Raw genomic sequence first — 15,988 nt, 5'->3', positions numbered from 1 at the left:
CGTACTTAGGCGCCAAGTTTTACTTTGATGCGAAGTTGGCGCAAGAACGGTATTTCCGTGCCACGGATATGTATATAAATAGACGTATGTAGGTATCGCAAATATTCGAAAGAGCGCAATTTTTAAGCTACTCATATATTTAGTTATGGTTGTTTCGTATCAATATGATATTTTGGTTCGGAACTAATATTTACTTTTAGCTGTAAAAAGTGTAATAGTACGTATTTTATATGCGAGTTTTTTTAGTCTCTCAAATTCAGTGTGTGCGTTACGCTAAACTACGCATATTTATTTTAAAACATTTTTATAGGTACATGCGCGTTGTTCAATTTTGCACTTTAATGTACACAAGGCAAGCTGAAATGTACACAAAACAAACAAGAGGTACAAAAATTGTAAAACTGTTAGTAAAGTTTGACTTTTAGTAAAGGATGACTCACGCTAGACCGGGCCGTAACAGGGCCGAGGCGTCCAAGAAGTAATTTTCTATGACGGCTGACCGGTGATCACGTGGTGCTTTCCATAGAAAACGAAACGGAAGCTCCGGCCCGGTCCCAGCCCGGTCTAGCCTGAGTCAATCTTAATACCAAAAACTCTTCGGTTTGAAGATCTTTAGTTTCCAGCAAAAATAAATTAGTTTACTTGAGTTGGTTTAAATAATTATATGTTCTTGTTTGGGTTTAAATAATGATATGTCTGTGTTCGTGTACTAATTAACGAGGTGCAGCTACTGCGAGAGTGCCGAGACTGCATTGTTGTGTGAATCCTGCACTCGCTGCGCTTAGCCTGGCTCCGCGTAGCATAAAGTCTAAAATTCTAAATGCTATGAAAATGTTGAATAAACGTAAAACATTGTTTTACTGAAGGTATAAATTAGCGAAATCCTCCTCCTCATGATCTTTAATATTCCTACAACAAACAAATAAGGATATTAGGACAGTTTTACACAGATTGAACTATCTCCACAATAAGTTTAATAGGGCTTGTACGGACTCGAATTACAACTCGAACAAATTAGTCAAAACTAGTTTCATCAAGTTACTTCGCGAAAACTAGTTTTGACTGAAAACTGAAGTTTTAGTGAAAAACGTTTTCTCCCGAAATGGAAGTTGTATGAATAAAGTTACTTTTGTCAGTAGCTATACTTCCCTCTTAAATACAAAACTTCTACAGGCTCTATTTTATTTTACTCTTTAAAAAAGACTTATTTGTCCTGACGTAAAACATTAAAATTATAACAAATATCTCACCATCTTGACCTGTGAACAACGCAATCTGGGCTCGGTCGCGGCTGCACCGCAAATGTACTTCGGCAGCAATATCGCCCACACGTGACACACGGCCCATTTTGGACAGCCGCAGTACACAGTGCGCGGTCTAATCTCCTCAAGATATATATCTCGGGTAGAAGTAGCAATAAATAAAATATAAAAAAATATTATACGACATTTTTACACAGATCGACCTAGTCCCACAGTAAGCTCAATAAGGCTTGTGTTGTGGATACTAGATGACGATATATCTAATATACATATATATATATATATATATATATAAATAAATACCTACTTATATAAATAGAAAACATCCATAACTCAGAAACAAATATTTGTGATGAACATACAAATAAATGCCCTTACCAGGATTCGAACCCGGGACCTCCTGCTTCGTAGGCAGGGTCACTACCGACTAGGCTAGGAGGCCGTTACCAAAAATTACAAAAATTGCAATGTGCCAAAAAGAATTGAATACATGATAATTATGTCATGAAAGTTTCCAGAAATTCTCGGAAATGTTGAGAATGTTCTTAATATTCTGCATCTTGCACATTGCTAGATAAAGTCTACTCCAGATGCCTCACAGATACTCCTTATTCATCAACTTCAACTTTCTTCGTATCGTTGTTACCCACAAGCCTAGCCTTACTGAGCTGATTGTGGGACTAGGTTGATCTATGTAAAATTGTCCTTTATTATTTGTTTAATGGTACTCGTATCTTTCAGGAAAAATTATTATTCTCCAGTCCATTCTAAAAGCCCACTGTCTTGACTCTGTGTGCCAGCTCAAGCACTAATGAAGCTGCCATGGCAGATTGGCGTTCGGTTGAACCCACTTAGGGCGGGGGAATTGGCTGCAACTTGAAAGAAATTCTGTAGCCTCTCGAATAAAACAGTGTAAGGTTAATTACGGAAAAGTGTGACTTACGAATGAAACAAAATTACTAGCTATTTTAAAAGAAATACCGCCATACTGCTAATACTGCCATACTGGCCATGACTAAAGAAATAAACCTAGGTTTTAATTTGTTGAAATCGATTGCAGTATCTTTAATTATATACTTGAACACAAAAACGAATTAGTTATTCAACTCAACGCGCAAACCAGTACAAATTTTACAGGTATCATTGAAATATCAAATATACTCCATTTTTTTTCATAACTATCTCGTGATTGGTGCCACTACCATATAACCTATTTATAGTAAATACAATCGGTATTGAGGCCCCGTTCGCACGGCAGCTTTTTCAACGCACGTTAAAAAAGCGTTTGAATGACACAAATGGATAACCATGTTTCAGGGTGGCCACTTTCTGGAAAACCGGGAAAACCGGGAAAAGTCAGGGAATTTCGCTAGTCATGGAAAAGTCAGGGAATTGTCAGGGAAATTTAATGGAGGTCAGGGAATAAAAATTGTCTCTGTATGTACATAATAAAATAAAAATAAATATATTAATTTTACCATCTGCAAACATTATATCTTCTTCTTCCTGGCGTTATCCCGGAATTTTGCCACGGCTCATGGGAGCCTGGGCACAGAATAAGTAATAGGCGTGGGGTCCGCTTGAGTACTAATCCCATGATTTGACGTAGGCACTAGTTTTTACGAAAGCGACTGCCACCTGACCTTCCAACCCAGAGGGGAAACTAGGCCTTGATGGGATTAGTCCGGTTTCCTCATCATGTTTTTCTTCACCGAAAAGCAACTGGTAAATATCAAATGATATTTCGTAGGTACATAAGTTCCGAAAAACTCATTGGTACGAGCCGGGGGTTTGAACCCGCGACCTCCGGATTGAAAGTCGGACGCTCTTACCGCTAGGCCACCATCGCTTCATTATATATCTATAATCTATGTATAATCTGCAAATATTATATATCTACTATAATTAGTCTAACGCATTCACTGCCAGGGGGCGTGGCCTAGGAACAAACTTGTATGACGGTGGACGCACATTTGCGTCGGGGGCAGTGAATGTGCTAACCTGTTCACTTTAAAAACCCCAAACGATGTACAGATTAGCCGTTTGGCACACGCATACTAGAGGTCAAAACAAAATTTTTGACCCGCAGTTCCTAAAAATATTTCCCGTAGGAGGGGAGTGCTGAGTCATTGTTTTTTTTGTATGGGAGGGAAATTTTTTTTTTTTCAGAAAAGCTTTTTGAGGCGATTCTAAAACTATACCACATCATTACATTTCAGCCATTTTTTTTAAATTAAAACAAAAATAATTTTCAAAACATACCAAGTTTGGGCTTCTCCAGATACGATATGGCTGATTTTTTTTGTACAATATACCTCAAATGATACGTGATATCCTCATATCTAACCCTAATAAAGCAATTTTGAAAATAATTTCATTTAGTATTTTTTTTTAATTTTTCAATAATACTAAGTGATACAGTCCTACTTCAGTACCTATTCTACGAGACTTAATGGAACTGTACTGCAGATACGGTGCATATTAATCATAAAATGATACGTAATATCCATATATCCAACGGGGAATACCTCTTTAACCCTACCATACACGATTGGTTTCTAAAAAAATTTTTTTTTCTCATACAAAAAAAAACAATGACTCGGCACTCCCCTCCTATGGATTTTTTTTTAGGAACTGCGGGTCAAAAATTTTATTTTGATCTCTAGTATGCGTGTGCCAAACGGCTAACCCCGTACATCGATTTGCGGTTTTCTATGAAATTGGGGTCGTACGTTTGCCGCTAAATAGGTTAATAATAGGTAACGCTATATCCTACCACGGCGGTATAGACAAAATAAATATTGAAAAAAAAATGATCCACGCGGCTCGTAAAGTGAGCATTACGAGCCGCGTGGATCATTTTTTTTTGTACACGGAGGAGCTACACAAAAAGATAGAAAATTTAAGTCCAGGGGGCCGATTTTTGAAATTCGACCACTCGATTTCGTTTATTTCGTTAAATGATATCTCCACTACTAGGCGTTTAAATTCTACTAATAGAATTGAAATCGAGTGGTCAATACCACTTTACCACTAGATTCCCAATTTCTATCGCTCGTATCTAGTAGATGATGAAAATATTTTGAATTAGTCTCTTTTTTCAAATTTAATTTCCAAAATATCGATCCTAGAAGAAAAATTGTGAGGACCAAACTTGTAGAGAATCAAATTTCCTAAAATTTTTGTCCTCACGGTTTTACTGTAAAATCAAAAATGGCCGAGTTATTCAAGAAAAACCGTTTTTCGAATATACACAGGAGCCTGAACACTACTTTTTGAATTTACACTCCCAGTGACCCCTCCCCCCCGAGGGACCTACGAATTAAATCCAACAACTGATTATTCACGGGTAGGGTCGGTTTTTTGGATATAATGACTGGACTAATTCAGATTCTGCAAAAACTCAAAAATGTATTCCAATTACATATTTTATATTTATTACATTTAAGATTATGGTCAGGGAAAAACTTGAAAAAACGCCTGGAAAACCGGGAAAAGTCAGGGAATTTGGGTTATAGTAAAGAGTGGTCACCCTGATGTTTGTATTCACACGGGCGCTTTTTATCAAGCGTTGTTGGATTTTCGACTTTAAGCCTTGGTCGTTAAGTCAAATTTAGAGTGTGGACAGATTCAAGCGCTTTTTTAACGCGCGTTGAAAAAGCTGTCGCGCGAATGGGGGCTTAAGATACATCAAATATTACGTCTAGATACGAAATGGATTAGATATTATTATGTCAGTGCCAAAAGTGACGTTTTTGTTTGAAGAAATCCATATCGTATCTAAAAAAAAATTAGACGCAATAATATTTGACGTGTCAAAAAGTACAAATCGGGCCGAATATGTTTGAGATAGGTACAACAAATTCCTGTTAGCCTTTGTTTCGAGGTAGATTAGTGAGTCTCCCCTTAAGCTCATATATTACACATTCGACCACGCTTTGTGGATCCTTTTAATCTCGTGCTTTACCGGCTTATTATAAAAGACAAGGGTTTTACGGTAGGTAGATATTTTGTCGGTAACAGAAAGATAAATAATGTAGGTACATGGGTTGGCCATATTTATAGAAAAACATTTTGTAATCATAGGGTAGGGTAGAGTAAAGTCCGGATTCGTCCTGAGGATCGCGACGTAAAAATCTAAACACAATGCGATTTTAGTGTCTAGTGACCTTCACCAAGGAGGAGTTTTGGCCGAAGGGTGTCAAGTTCAGGCGTATCACTTGCCGGAGCCTTTGATTTGTTATGATACGACTTTGACTTCCCTCCTAAGGCCCAGCCATATAAATGTAAAATCCAATGAACCTATGGTGTAGGAAATAGAGTTGATTCTGCGTTGTTGAAAAGGTACTATAGGTAGGACCTTGGGCCTTAGGAGGCTACTCGTAGGGCATTTTACACCATTCAGCGTGAGCGATCGTCGAGGTCGTATCTTAACAAGAACAAAACGATTTTTTTTAATTAATCAGAACCCAGCTCTTCGTTGAACTCGTCACAAAAAAGTTACGGACCCCTGGTTTGGAAAATTACCTACACTTTAAATTTAAGTAACGAGTTTCAAACTCTCAAAACATTCACTTAATAGGATTAAAACGTACATTTGGAATAATTATAGTCTCTTAAAAGTTACTATTAACTAGATGATTAATTAAATTTTGCTAAGTTTTAATGAATTCATAACGTGTGCATGTTGTGGAGAGCTGAGTGAGCCATAAACATCTTTATTCCTATTAAAATATAACGTTTATAAAGGCATTCCATACATTGTCGCACGTAGTACTATAATACCATCTAGGCCAAGTATAATTTCCCAGTTCAACTTATAAATAGGGACTCTAATAACAGACCCACGACAGACCGCTTGGCTCAGGTAATTCTCAATACCCTCGGATCGCAACAAGGATGTAATTCCATTTTCATAGCGAGCATGGGCGAGTCAAATGTACCTATGGGGCGAAGTAGCTACTCTCTGCACAGATGAAAAGAGCGACATGACATGAAAGTCCGGCAACGCACTTGAAACCCACAAACAAAACATCACGAACTGGTCACCAATCAAAACCACCACCACCACCACCATCTGGTCTGGTCTGGGCACCATTAAAAAATTGTAACTAAGTATTTTACCACAAAAACTATTAATATGAAAATTGCTTCTAAAAATGCGTAATGTTATTTCCGTTCGAACTCCTCGATTATTTTTTTACTATATTGAATTAATTAAAACAATTCAGTAACGTCACGTCCGTTCGCTCAGTGCTCAGCGAACTGCGTTCGGAGAAGGACCTGAACTCACTACACCTTAAGGTGAACTCACTACACCAACTTTACACCGGTTCGTACTAGGAATTACACGGCTATGAGCTTTCGTTTAGTTATTAACTTTTATCCTTTTTGGGGCCGTCCGGAGCCCTTATAATGTTGTTTCGTATGCTAGTTAAATAACTTTAAACGGAGTTCAGAGGTTTGTGTATTGGCTGTTAAATGTTTTACTAATTGTTTGATGAGGACGACTTCTTCTTTCTCAGGGATCACAAAGATCCTGTAATTAGGTAGTATTTGAAGGTAAAGTTACCGTTTGGTTTGGATTCAGACTACACCAACATTCGTGCAGCAGTATTGCAGTGCGACATAACTGCCGACAGCACTGCTGCCGCAAATGTCCAATCATCTGGGCATCCCGTTTTAGTCAATCTCTCTCTCTTCAATCGGTCCCTCATTGCTGAGGATCGTGACTCCGTTTGTTTCCGTCAACTAGTTGTCTTGTCTCCATCGGTCCCGTTCTGCAGCTTGGTGGAGTGCGTCGTGTTTAGTCAATAATAATGTGTAAAAATCGTGAAATTTTAGTCCGTAATGAAAATTCTTCTTCATCTTTGATGCACTCTTTACAAAGAGGTCGTGGTCATTATGTAAACTTTTGAGCAAATCGCTTAACGACACGTTGCCATTCCTCCCGTAGAGCTGCCTTCCGTGAGCATTCGCTTACTGTGGCCGACATACTGGATTTGATTTGGTCGGTCTATCTCATTGGCCATCTTCCTCTAAACCTATGACCTCCCACTCTTCCTTGCACAACCAGACGTAATGAGAATATACGTGCGGAATATTTGCGTAACTGGGTTGTTTTCCCGTTTTAATGATCTCGTTGTTTAGGGTTTCGTATTCTAAAGCAAGGAGGTAAAAATGAATCCCTTACAGTGCTTTATTTTATACTTGATTGTACCGACAAACATAACGTAAGAAATTTAGGTAGGTACTGAAACATCAAATGAGCAGATAATAACAACTTTGCCGTATTAACAATTCAGTAAACAATACATAATGACCCAATATATCTGAAATTCGATTTAATAACCATCCTGATGGCGGAAAGGGGGTGGAGAGGTACCTAGTGTACCTACACTGATACCTTTTAAAGGTACCTAACTACACTAAAACACACAGAAGATACAATATTTCTATAAGTTACTTAAGGTCTACCCGCCATCCTGGCGCCCACGATATTATCGATGGCACAATATCACCGCACGTCTGTCGCTTCATTTGTAATTAGGACAATACCTCAGCTTCTAATCAAAAGATCACAATACTTCATCAAGCATAAACGAATTATTACTACAACAATAGACAATCAGCAGGTTACGTACGGTAGGGCAATTATTGTCTTATCGCCATATTGTATATTGTATAACGTTCTAATTTGGTTTACTTACAGCAACGTCAAAGAGCCGTGAACATCGAAAATTGACCTTTAAATTAAGCCTCTATCGCTCTTTCATATTAGAGAGAGACAGAGAGAGACAATCCCAACAAACAATTAGGCGACACTTAGCACTTATTTTATCACCTAAAGACATATAACGGCTGGAGAATAGCTATATACTCTAAGCTTACAGGCTCTGGTGACATCAAGGTCTTTAAGAAGTCCATGTATAGCTTTAAGATCCACAGTAGCCGTTTTGGCCGCTATAATGGATCTTAAGCAGCTAGTGTTATAGCTCAAAGTGAATTCTACCACCTTAACATCTATATGAGTAATAAGCAGCTGCAATTTTCACTTAAGGTTCTAAACAGGCGATAAAAACTCTTTTATAGCTCCGTTACTCGCAATCGCTTCTTAACTCTCTTGTCTCACTTACAGTCGAAAAGAGAAGTTATGAGTCACTTTTATAGATCATGTAGTCGCAGACGGGCGTTATTCAATACCTTAGTACAACTTATAGTGTTATTAGAGTCTTACTTACAACCTAAGCCTATAGCGCCATGTTAATATGACCGATGAATCAATAAGCAAAACAAAAACTGTTAATTAGAACGTAAATACTTAATAAAAATCGATAATTTTACTCAATATAGACATAATGTTAGTATTGTTGTATTTAAAACCGGACTTCACGTATATTGTGTAATTTTGCGAAAATTAAATACGGTGGACCACAATTTAAAAAATATTATATTCAGATAAATATGCAAAGGATCAGAGGCCCTTTAAAATTTTGTTAGTAATACATATAGTTATTGACAGTGTAATTAATTTCGCCATCATAAATCCGCAGATAACACCGGCATCGGTGAACTAAAATAATTATTTGCTTTTATTTATCCGCCGTTACATTTCACTTCAAGCTGCCACAGTGCAAGCTTACAAATAATAATACAAAATGGAAACATCTGCAACCAAAGCAGTCAGGGCTAAGGAAAAAATGTGCAATTACCTTCTTGAGTGTTACAAATATTGACTTTAAATGCTAATATACCATCTAAAGCTGAAAGTATCATCTATATAGCTCTACACTACTACTCAAACAGTTAGTAGTCGCTTATTTGGCACCCTTTTAAATCCTAAGTTGTTAATCAACGCTATTACAGCACTACTGTAGCGCTCTTCTACTACAACAGTGTGTAGTCACCTATATGCAACCCATATAGCTCCTAAAGAATTAATTAACACTATTGTAGCTCCACTATACCGCTCTTATGTCTCTTTTTTTATCCCCTAACCCTACTGTAGCACTGTTATAAATCTTACGGTGATAAAATTTGTGCCCAATCCGGGGTTAAAACGGGGTTATAGCCGGCTATAACTCCTATTTTTAGAGTACTAACAACACCTAAAGAGTAAATAGGCGCTTATATAAATCTCTTGTAACCCTTAAATTTAGCGCCTAATGTTAGTTGGGAAATACAGGGTGATTCATGAGACGTGAGCAGGACTAATTTTGCACACTCAGTAACTGATAATTGATCGATCACCGTCATATTTAGGTGAAACAGCCAGATTTTTTCCTATTTTTTAACTTTTTGGTGAGGGCAAATTTAATCCTCTACAATCATGGTCACCCTACAAGACCTAATTAATAAGCATAAAACCTCTTTAATTTTTGATTACGAAGAAAATAAACTGTCAAACTTGAGTGAGATACGAGTTTTCAAAAGGAACCAGACCGCGATGACAGTGGTGACATTCAATTTGACACAGAATATCGGTAGTTTAGTATTCTAATTTTAGGGTGACCACGCATGTCGTAAATAAATTAATAACTTTTTTTTTCAACACGGCTAGAAAATTAACTAATACTGATACGAAAGTGTTGCTTATAATCTACGAAATGCGCAGTATTAGTCCTGCTCACGTCTCCTGCATCACCCTGTATACCAACAAACAACCGTTAAGCTCTGCAGCGAGTTATACCAGAATAGAGGGTCTACAGCGAATATCGAAGTTCGCCAATTTCGGGCATCTTTTTCTTTAATTCCAATAAAGGCGTAAATAGAGTGACAGAGATAGTTGTTCGAACTTTACGAACTTCGATTTTCGCGGTTATAACCCATCAGGGACGATGAATTGACAATGACGATTCATTGCATGATTCCATTAACCCAAAGTCAAGCTTATTAAAGTGATACTTCCCTGTTTTAAATTCAGAAAGGACATTTAAACCAAAGCCCGAATTTTATCACAAAGGACTCGAGACTTTTGCTTTTATAAAGAACAATTGACCGCGAGCAATTCTACCAGTGGAGGATGTTTTCTTTCATTCCAAAGAAACAATTAAAACAAGAACTGTGTATTTGTTGGAACCATTTCTCAGTTAAAATAACAAGCCTATAGAAAACGCCGAAATATGATTACCTCTGAATAACGTGCCATTCGTTAATACAGTGGAACCTCGATAGCACGAATCTCACGGGAAACGCCAAGAACTTCGTGTTAACGAGGTTTCGCCTTATCGAGGGCATCGATTTAGAGAGGTTCTTATAGGTTTCTGTTCGTCTTAAGGAGGTTTCGAGTTACAGAGGTAAAACGCTTGAAATTATAGATAATTATAGAAACGCAGAAAGTACAGTATTTACTGACTGTTTCGAGTTACAGAGGTTTGTTAGTAAATAACTTCGAGTTATAGGGGTGGTAAAACAATACGATAATTTTTTGAGTTATAGAGATAAAAAATGTACCTATACTGAATAGTCGTGAAGGGAATCGCTGCTTACTTCGTATTATGAGGTTGAATATTTCGAGCTACAGAGGTTTTAGGCTCTCAAGGGAAGGGAATGGCATTTTATTTCGTGTTAACGAGGATTTCGTCTTATCGAGGATAGAGTTAGCGAGGTTCCACTGTAGTACCTTACGATACAAGTGCGAAAAATAGGAAATTCGCACGTTGTATTGTACAACGTTTTACAGTACATATGGCCCTCTAAATTTTTGACATAGGCACGTATTGTCCTTAATCCCGCCCTAGGGCGGTAAAGTAGCACCATATTTATACTGTAAATATATTTTATATTATCGCTCAAAACCTATGCCTGCTAAGATCTTTTCAACTATATTTTATCACGTCCTTGTGTAACATTTCAGCTGCCGGGAAACTGTTTTGTCAAAGTTATTTCGCAGCCTTATGAGAGGAACAGTTAATTTAATGCTTTCAACTTCCTAAAGCAACTTTCCGTGCTCCTGCTTCAAGACATTGAAAAGCAGCTGCTTGTTTTGCAGCCAACATAATGAGATCTACTTGATCCCCTCCCACGCTTCTCTCATAGGTGTTTCAAGAGGCTGTAAATGCATATTCGGGGGTCTTAGTAAAATGGACCAGATTTAAAGGTACTATCAGGTCGGGGACACGGAGCGCGGTCGTAAAAAGGCAATTTTGCATAAAATTCGAGTGAACTGCATTTCATGGCTATTGCTTATTGGTAGTTTTCCAATATATTACAACTAATTGCGCATCGAAATAGCTTTTATGTCAATGATATACGCAGTTACCTTATCGTTCAATGATGCGCTTAAAATCATAGCCAGGGTTCGAATTTTTAGTGCGGATGTTTGCAGACATCTATCTATACATATAATAAAGCTGAAGACGGTCGAAAGTCTGTACATGGAAGATATTTGAAAAAAAGTTGGCTGGGGATACTTAGAATCGATAACAGAACACGTTCCAAAAGTTTTTAGAATTTTTATCTGTTTGTCTGTTTATCTGTTTATCTGTTTGTCTGTTTATTTGAACGCGCATCACGTGAAAACGGCTCAACGGATTTTGATGAAAACTTTACTAATCTGTCGAGAAAATCCCCGGCCAGGTTATAGGCTATAAAAATTCAACCCCTAAAAGGGGGGGGTAGCCACAAAACTCGATTGACTTAAGTTTGCCCCTGAATCTTATGGCGCTACTTAGGAAGGAGGGGCAAACTTTTTTCAAATATGTGCTACCACTATTGAGTACCCTGGTAAACTAACAGATGGCGCTGAATTTAATACGTTGTGACATGAATAAGCCACCGAAGAAAGATTTTGCCAAATTAACTCTAAGTTTAGAAGACACGGATATCAACAAAAATAATTGAATAATTATGTTGATTTAATAAATTAATATATATATCGAAAAATGTTCGCGCTCGCTTCGCTCGCGTTTTCAATGACTTTCTAAGATATGGCGACTGCTGCAGCATTACTCTGTTGCAACGTTGCAGCTGCAGCACTGTCAATTTTCGTGATAAAATGATGTGACTGACTTCCATACTAAAAGTAAAAATGTACAACTGTCTATCAAATTGGGTTTTTATATCGAAAAATTTTCGCGCTCGCTTCGCTCGCGTTTTCTATTACTTTCTAAGATATGGCGACTGCAGCAGCATTACTCTGTTGCAACGTTACTGCTGCAGCACTGTCAATTTTCATGATAAAATGATGTGACTGATTTCCATGCTAAAAGTAAAAATGTACAACTGTCTGTCAAATTGCGTTTTATATCGAAAAATTTTCGCGCTAGCTTCGCTCGCATTTTCAATAACTTTCTAAGATATGGCGACTGCAGCAGCATTACTCTGTTGCAACGTTATTGCTGTAGTACTGTCAATTTTCGTGATAAAATGATGTGACTGATTTCCATACTAAAAGTAAAAATGTACAACTGTCTATGAAATTGCGTTTTTATATCGAAAAATTTTCGCGCTCGCTTCGCTTGCGTTTTAAATCACTTTCTAATATATGACGACTGCAGCAGCATTACTCTGTTGCAACCTTACTGCTGCAGCACTGTCAATTTTCGTGATAAAATGATGTGACTGATTTCCATACTAAAAGTAAAAATGTACAGCTGTCTATCAAATTGCGTTTTTATATCGAAAACTTTTCGAGCTCGCTTCGCTCGCGTTTTCAATAACTTTCTAAGATATGGCGACTGCAGCAGCATTTCTCTATTGCAACGTTATTGCTGTAGCACTGTCAATTTTCGTGATAAAATGATGTGACTGATTTCCATACTAAAAGTAAAAATGTACAACTGTCTATGAAATTGCGTTTTTATATCGAAAAATTTTCGCGCTCGCTTCGCTCGCGTTTTAAATCACTTTCTAATATATGACGACTGCAGCAGCATTACTCTGTTGCAACCTTACTGCTGCAGCACTGTCAATTTTCGTGATAAAATGATGTGACTGATTTCCATACTAAAAGTAAAAATGTACAACTGTCTATCAAATTGCGTTTTTATATCGAAAAATTTTCGCGCTCGCTTCGCTCGCGTTTTTAATCACGTTCTAAAATATGACGACTGCAGCAGCATTACTCTGTTGCAACGTTACTGCTGTAGCACTGTCAATTTTCGTGATAAAATTATGTGACTAATTTCCATACTAAAAGTAAAAATGTACAACTGTCTATCAAATTGCGTTTTTATATCGAAATATTTTCGCGCTCGCTTCGCTCGCGTTTTTAATCACTTTCTAATATATGACGACTGCAGCAGCATTACTCTGTTGCAACGTTACTGCTGCAGCACTGTCCATTTTCGTGATAAAATGATGTGACTGATTTCCATACTAAAAGTAAAAATGTACAACTGTCTGTCAAATTGCGTTTTATATCGAAAAATTTTCGCGCTAGCTTCGCTCGCATTTTCAATAACTTTCTAAGATATGGCGACTGCAGCAGCATTACTCTGTTGCAACGTTATTGCTGTAGTACTGTCAATTTTCGTGATAAAATGATGTGACTGATTTCCATACTAAAAGTAAAAATGTACAACTCTGTCTATCAAATTGCGTTTTTATATCGAAAAATTTTCGCGCACGCTTCGCTTCGCTCGCGTTTTCAATCACTTTCTAAGCTATAGCGACTCCAGCAGTATTACTCTGTTGCAACGTTACTGCTGCAGCACTGTCAATTTTCGTGATAAAATGATGTGACTGATTTCCATACTAAAAGTAAAAATGTACAACTGTCTATAAAATTGCGTTTTTATATCGAAAAATTTTCGCGCTCGCTTCGCTCGCGTTTTCAATGACATTCTAGGATGTGATAAAGGTGACATTCGGGTGGCGACTGCAGCAGCATTAGGTACTCTGTTGCAACGTTACTGCTGCGGCACTGTCAATTGTCGTGATAAAATGATGTGATTAATTTCCATTCTCAGCTGTAATGCGGCAATGAACGTCACTCAATTTACCAAAAAATTCACAGATTTCGTGCCTCACACGACTATCGAGCACATTGGAAATGAATCTACGGAATTCGAAAAAATATTGTCGCTGAGCGACGAGAAAGTCTGGATAAGGAAAAAGTTACAAAATAAAACTACAACAAAACATAAAACGGACATAACGCATGTGAACAAACAAATTGCATAATTTCCACACGCGGATCGAAGTTTGAATAATTGTCGCCGTGGCGCATAAGTATAGGTACATATTTCATTTTTCGATTAATAAGCAGGATATATTAATGTTCAAAGTACAAGAAAATTATTACACGGCAAATCCGTAGTCAACTCGAGAAGTGGTAGCCACATCGCCGTTATCGTCACTCGAGTCTTGATCGGCAGCGGCCCATTTGCTGCAAGATATGTATTTTTCTTGACAGCAGTTTGACGCGACGAGAGATGACCATAACAGCGTTTGTCTATGTTGCACCAAACCTGAGTTCCAATAGGTACTACCAGGGTTCAGCATCAGCTATCTTGGGTACTACTCTCCTAAGTGCTCATCAAGACGAGTCGGATGACCAAAACAGCGTGTGCCACAAACCTGAGTTCCTTTAGGTACAGCCAGGGTTCAGCATCAGCTCTATCTTGGGTACTACTCTCCTAAGTGCTCATCGAGACGAGTCCGATGACCAAAACAGCGTGTACTTATGTTGTATTAAACCCGAGCTCCCTCTCCCTCTCCCTCTCCCTCTCCCTCTCCCTCTCCCTCTCCCTCTCCCCTCTCCCTCTCCCTCTCCCCTCTCCTCTCCCTCTCCCTCTCCCTCTCCCTCTCCCTCTCCCTCTCCCCTCTCCCTCTCCCTCTCCCTCTCCCTCTCCCTCTCCCTCTCCCTCTCCCTCTCCCTCTCCTCTCCTCCCTCTCCCTCTCCCTCTCCCTCTCCCCTCTCCCTCTCCCTCTCCCTCTCCCTCCCTCTCCCTCTCCCTCTCCCTCTCCCTCTCCCTCTCCCTCTCCCTCTCCCTCTCCCTCTCCCTCTCCCTCTCTCCCTCTCCCTCTCCCTCTCCCTCTCCCTCTCCCTCTCCCTCTCCCTCTCCCTCTCCCTCTCCCTCTCCCTCTCCCCTCTCCCTCTCCCTCTCCCTCTCCCTCTCCCTCTCCCTCTCCCTCTCCCTCTCCCTCTCCCTCTCCCTCTCCCTCTCCCTCTCCCTCTCCCCTCTCCCTCTCCCTCTCCCTCTCCCTCTCCCTCTCCCTCTCCCTCTCCCTCTCCCTCTCCCTCTCCCCCTCTCCCTCTCCCTCTCCCTCTCCCTCTCCCTCTCCCTCTGCCTCTCCCTCTCCCTCTCCCTCTCCCTCTCCCCTCTCCCTCTCCCTCTCCCTCTCCCTCTCCCTCTCCCTCTCCCTCTCCCTCCCTCTCCCTCTCCCTCTCCCTCTCCCCTCTCCCTCTCCCTCTCCCTCTCCCTCTCCCTCTCCCTATCGATAATTCACAACAAACACCGATAACGAACTCAGCGAAACCTGAAGTCATAAATGTCATGTGAAAAATGTCGTTCTGACTTTTTGACTATTTAAAGGTTAGGCTACAGGGCAAACCCTTAACCCGATCGTCTTTGTTTTAGGCTCAAATTGTAGCTGACTAAATTGTCCAGAGCCGTTTTTCTCAAATTTTTGATATCATTCTTCGTTTCCAAATTATCGAGCACCAAAATCAAAAATTCGGAAAAAAATTAATTTTATTTTCACTATTTCGACCATAACTTTTTTTGTTTTTGACTTTCTCGAATAATTATTTTTGCACCTTACAGCTCTCGTGATTATGC

The sequence above is a fragment of the Cydia splendana genome, chromosome 6 (assembly GCF_910591565.1).
Source record: "Cydia splendana chromosome 6, ilCydSple1.2, whole genome shotgun sequence".
Lineage (NCBI taxonomy): Eukaryota > Metazoa > Arthropoda > Insecta > Lepidoptera > Tortricidae > Cydia > Cydia splendana.
The sequence above is the reverse complement of the archived record's forward strand: the minus strand, read 5'-3'. Positions refer to the sequence as shown.